The 5,392-nt window shown below is 35.2% G+C and overlaps 1 protein-coding gene across 1 annotated transcript in view; it reads left to right on the top strand.

Annotated features, from left to right (window-relative positions):
• Positions 1-1,075: 1,075 nt before the first annotated feature.
• The window catches only part of slc8a1b (solute carrier family 8 member 1b), a gene marked incomplete in the record, with an annotated part of 193,414 nt that continues 189,097 nt past the window's right edge, over positions 1,076-5,392 (top strand). The window contains 1 exon segment of the mRNA XM_024296556.2: positions 1,076-1,269.

Raw genomic sequence — 5,392 nt, 5'->3', positions numbered from 1 at the left:
TTTTTAGCTGCTCTCCACATGCCCCCCCCCGTGCTGCCTCTCCCCTCCAAAATTCATTCCTCTTTCACAGTATGTAAAGGTGGAGCCTCTCGAGGCTGGAGGAGCTGAAGTGAGGCATTTCCTTCCTCTCATTACTCTCTTGCAGGAGCATAATAAGGAGGTAAATGCCAGTGAGGGAGCCAACGAGACACATTAGCATAATGAAAACCCACCAGATGTAGAGCGGTACCTGTTCTTCTGTATGGCGCCACAGAATCAACTTTATGTCGGGTTTATACGTTGGCTTGCTACTTTTAAGGGAAACAGAATGAGTGAAAATGGGATTTTGCTGGAAGCGTGCTTGGAGTGAACAGCATTATCATTGTGGTGTCAGAACACAGAAGACAAATTGGTCCAAATTCTGCTTGAGGTGCAATGATGGTTTTGTGGACCAAAATAATATAAACCTAAAACCACAACAATGATAAATAATGAGCTTTGTGTTTGTTTTAATGCCAATAAAAGCTGCCAGCAACTGTTTCACTTGAGCTTTCCTTCATTTCTGTGATGTACTCAGACGGTTATTCTAAATATTTGCTTCTCCACAGGTTTGATGTATGTTTAGGGTAAAAAGTTTAACGCTAATACTTAAATTTATCAAATGTTCAAACAAAACATACACAGCAAGTCTTGTGTTTTTCATTGGATTTAGTTTGGCAATGATTTCAGAAAATTCACACTCTCAACTCATCACATATTAACTTTTTGTCAAAGAGACATCAAAATGGACACTTTATGTGTCCCCAACTTGTTGTTTTTTGGGTGCTCCTATTGAATAACGGGTCTGCACTAAACAACTTTTAAGTTGTTAGGGATTAGGGTGCGATTTCAGACATATCCGTATTATAATTTAATACATATTAACATATTTTCTATCATACTTTTAGGTCCTGCACCTCAATTCTGCCCAATGACTCCTCCAAGTCTTTGTAAATGAAACACAAAAGTTAAAAGACACGAGAACGAACATGAAATGACTCAAACCACACAGTCAGCAGCACTGAGGACAATCACTAACCCAAACAGAAACAGCTGTGATCATTACAAACTCAAACCTGCTGTGAGTGAGCTTGAAATAATGAAGTCAGGATAAGAAAAACAGCAAAAGAATCTAAAAATCTATATATTAACATCTATTATTAAGGTGTAGGTTTGGAGACTTGGATGTAATTTATTAAATATTTATTTTTATGCTATCTGCACAGAACTTTAGTCCCTTTGATAGAAACTAAGTTATGAGATCTGAAAGTCAAAATAAAATATTAAAAGTTATTCAGGCCAGATGGAGCTCCTTTGTCCGTCCATTGGCTTTAAAGAAATAAAAGGTAAGCATTTTATTTTGAAAGGAATGTGTATGTGCCGCTGTCAGAAGTTGTTTAAATGGAAAAATATACAATTTCTCATTTAATGGTTGTAAATATTTAAAAGCTAAATGTTATAAATAAAAGGCTTAATGGCCAGAAAACTTTAAATAGTACTTTTGCAAACATTGAAGTTGGACTTTGTGGCTTTTGTTGGACCAGTAAGAAGCCAAACACTTAAATGAGGAAAAATTTAGATTTTGAAGCAAATCTGAGTTTGATATTATGCCACAGGCTGTTTCTTAAATATGGAGTTTGGCTGTTTGAAGTCAGATAAATGAATTTGTAATTGAAACAGAGACGAGTTCCACCAGAACTGAACGGATCCACCTGCAGCTTCAGGACCGTCTGACAGACAGCAGGTCAGAAGAAATCTCTACTTTTCTTCATTTTGAATATCTTGACTCCATCATTGGAGGACAGTTCGTTATCATTTTCCAGTAATAGAAACTAAATATGACAAAGCTGTAAATGTTCATCTTCAAAGTGAGATACTTCTTTTTCTTTAAGGTCCTTCGTTTCTCAATTCTTTCCCTTTCAAATTTTCCTTTTACTGACCTATAACGGCTTTCAGAGCTGAGGCAGCATTTCTTGATTTAGTTGGTGCCCCGGCATCCCTACTTCTCTTCCTCCTCCCTAAATGAAGCCTGCACTGCAGCTCTGCTGTTTTCAGCCGAGTTGATGGGGTCACCACAACTCCCTCCGTACGTAAGGGTCTCCTCCTCTTCCCAACCTTTTCTCTGTCAGAAATCCACCAGCTTGTTGGTGCCGGAGGCTTTGGCGACGTTGTTTCCTTCATGTTCTGTTTGCCAAGAGACAATGCAACAGGGGGATTTCTTTAAAAAAAAAATTCTATTAAAAATACAGAAGGATGAGACCTAAAGTAGATTTTCAAGTCTCACAAAAAACCTTTTAAAGCATTTATGTACTATATGTACATAAAATGTTCACTGATTATTAAATAACACACATCCTGATCAATATTATGCTTAGAAAATAAAACTAACATATCAACAAATAATATTTTCTAAGCCTTTTAATTCTGTAAATGGATTTTTATTAAATGTTTAGTTCATGTAGAGAAATTTACTAAAGGGTAAACATTTGTTTAATTAACCTAAATTTATAATTTATTGGGTTATCAAACCAATTAAGCAAAAATAGAATAAAATACTTTGAATATAAATAGCAAAAGCAATAGGGTTTCAGGATATAAACTCACTAAAACCACTTTTCAGTCAATTTCTCAAAAAAATATTGGATAATAAAATTACTAAAACACCCACTCAGTTAAATGGAACATGTTCCTGTTGCCACACGGATATTTTAAGGCTGTTAATTCCTAATTTATTTTAAAAGGGACAGTCTGTTCTGCTATGAGCCAACTTAATATATTTCTACTTTTTTTTTCATTTATGTTTAATTACTTTTTATTTAGTGCATAATTTGAATGGACTGGACATTTATGTTCTAGCTAGCAAAGTCTTTGTTAGGCGACGGTCATTTGATCCAATCATTATTGAAAATTCACGTTATATCATATTTTCATGAAAATGTACAACACGAAAACCAGAAAAAACACTTAATATTAGGTCTATTTTTTACATTTATTTATATATAAGTTCCTTATTTTTGACTATTAGTAAATTAATTAATCCTTTAAAAATGTATATGCTTCAACTTTAGTCCTTTTCCTTTTATTTTGAAGGTTTTAAACCCTTAACGCACAGATTTATGGAGAGATAGAAAGTATTCAGGTCAGAATGGTGTCTGTGCATAATTATTCTGAAATGAATCAAATATTAGTGCATATCACTTCTAGAGGACCATGAGTGTCCTGCCGTTTTTGTCTGGAAAGTGGTTGTCGATGGAAGCAATGCGGTCCACAAACGTGGCAATCATGTAGCGTGAGATAACCGCAGGTCATTTGTACGTGTGCACGCATGCAAACAATGCAGAGGCCTTTTCCACCACTCCCAACCCATTTAAGTAACCACACACACACCATCATTTTCAAGCAATTATACAAATTGAGATGACTATTGATTAGTCTGACTCCTACTGAGTCTCTCAATCATCACAGATTAGCTTTTCATTGTTCGTAACATGCTAGTTGTTCAATCAGAAAGGTCATCTTTTCTCCTCACACATGATGGTTCTCTTCCTCTCACTCTTTTTTTTAATCCTCTCCTTTTGACAAACAGATAAAATGTCCACATATTATATAGTATTATTAAACTTGATGCTCTTTTTGTGCAAATTATCAATAAAAAAGTAGCAAAAAAGTGTAAACGCAGGATTTAAATTCTTTTTGCAGATTTGACCCTTTCAGAATAAAAGCACTTGAAGAACTCATTGTCTTTTTTTTCAGCACAATGAGTCAATTATGTCATAAATTATTTATTTCTTGTTATTTTCTGTTAGTTGATCAAAAAAAATAATTTAAATGCTCATTTAATTTCAATAAAATAAAAGTATTGGTTTTTTTTATATCACTATTACTCCTAGCTTGCATAACTGAGTCAAAAATGACCTGCGCCTGTTCCCAGTGGAATTTTATTAAAGATGTTAAAGTTAAAGTCAAGTTAAAGTCCCACTATTTGTCACGCACCTAGGTGTGTGAAATTTGTTCTCCGCATTTGACCCATCCCCTGGGGGAGCGGTGAGCTGCAGACACAGCCGCGCTCGGGAACCATTTGGTGGTTTAACCCCCCAGTCCAACTCCTTAGTGCTGAGTGCCAAGCAGGGAGGCACTGGGTCCCATTTTTAGGGTCTTTGGTATGACTCGGTCGGGATTTGAACCCACGACCTTCCAATCTCAGGGCGGACACTCTACCACAAGGCCACTGAGCTGGTGATTGATGGGGCTGGGTTGAAAAAAAATCGAATAACATATTTGAATCGATTTAAGCTTAATAGATCAATAATCGATTCACAAAAGACATAAATCGGTTTAGCAAATAAATCGGTAAAGCTAAAGGCCGCTAGCTTGATGCTAACATTAAATATAATTTCCCATAGGAGAGCTAATGCTAATGCTGGGTTGACCCAAAAAAATACATTGCTGACTAAATGAACATCTTTATTTGCTTACAGGCATTATTTTTTTAAGAAAATAATTTTTAAAATAACTATTTGTGCTCTAAAACTTCGTTTTTTCTCTCATACTGTTGTCTTCTTCTTATATAAAGTGTACTTCTATAGCGCGATCGCCACCTAGTGGCCAAACTGAAACGTTCTCATATATATTGCAGTATCTAAAGTAAATCATTTGCTTACTTTTTAATACATGTTTGTTCCTCTTTTTCCAACAGCGAGGAAAGCGGAATGGTCTAAATGTATTTGATAAAACCATCACAGACGTGATAAACAGAGCTGTGGTACACCATATGTTTGACATTAGCACCTGATTTTTTTTTTTCTTTATTAATCAAAACCACAAATTCCTGAGAGATGTCACAGATAAATCCATATCTCAAATAAGAGATTTAAACATGTTTTGTGGTTATCTCAGCTGGAACAAAGTCAAATTTGAGCGAAGTCATTGAAATGTTAGACTTGTAAAATACACAGATTTTACAAGAACAGCCTGACTGGTCATGAAAACCCCAAGGAGTCAAAAACAAGCTTTCTTCTGACAGTAAACACAATTATTAAAGTGAGATGAAAAGGCCTCGTAACAGAATCTGAAGAAATGAAAGCTAACTACTCAGTGTAAGATTTGTCAGAGCAAATATTTACCAAACATCATGTGACGTCTAAATGACCATAGCTGTGACAGAAAAGTAAATACAGTTTGATTTCCACTCAGATAACGAGAAGAAATGGTGTATGTGAAATGAAAGCACATGTTGTGGATCTCTATGAATTCATGTCTGTTGTCCAAATAACTTCTAACAGTTCTCCAATTAGTCAGAAATATTCAGGATGGAGATCCATTTTTATTTCATTCTAGAAACACAAACGTGTTTAAACATTTTCCCTTAAAGTAA

This window comes from Oryzias melastigma, linkage group LG15 (genome assembly GCF_002922805.2).
Source record: "Oryzias melastigma strain HK-1 linkage group LG15, ASM292280v2, whole genome shotgun sequence".
In the NCBI taxonomy this organism is placed as follows: Eukaryota; Metazoa; Chordata; class Actinopteri; order Beloniformes; family Adrianichthyidae; genus Oryzias; species Oryzias melastigma.
Note: the sequence above shows the minus strand (reverse complement) of the source record. Positions and strands in the feature narration are given on the sequence as shown.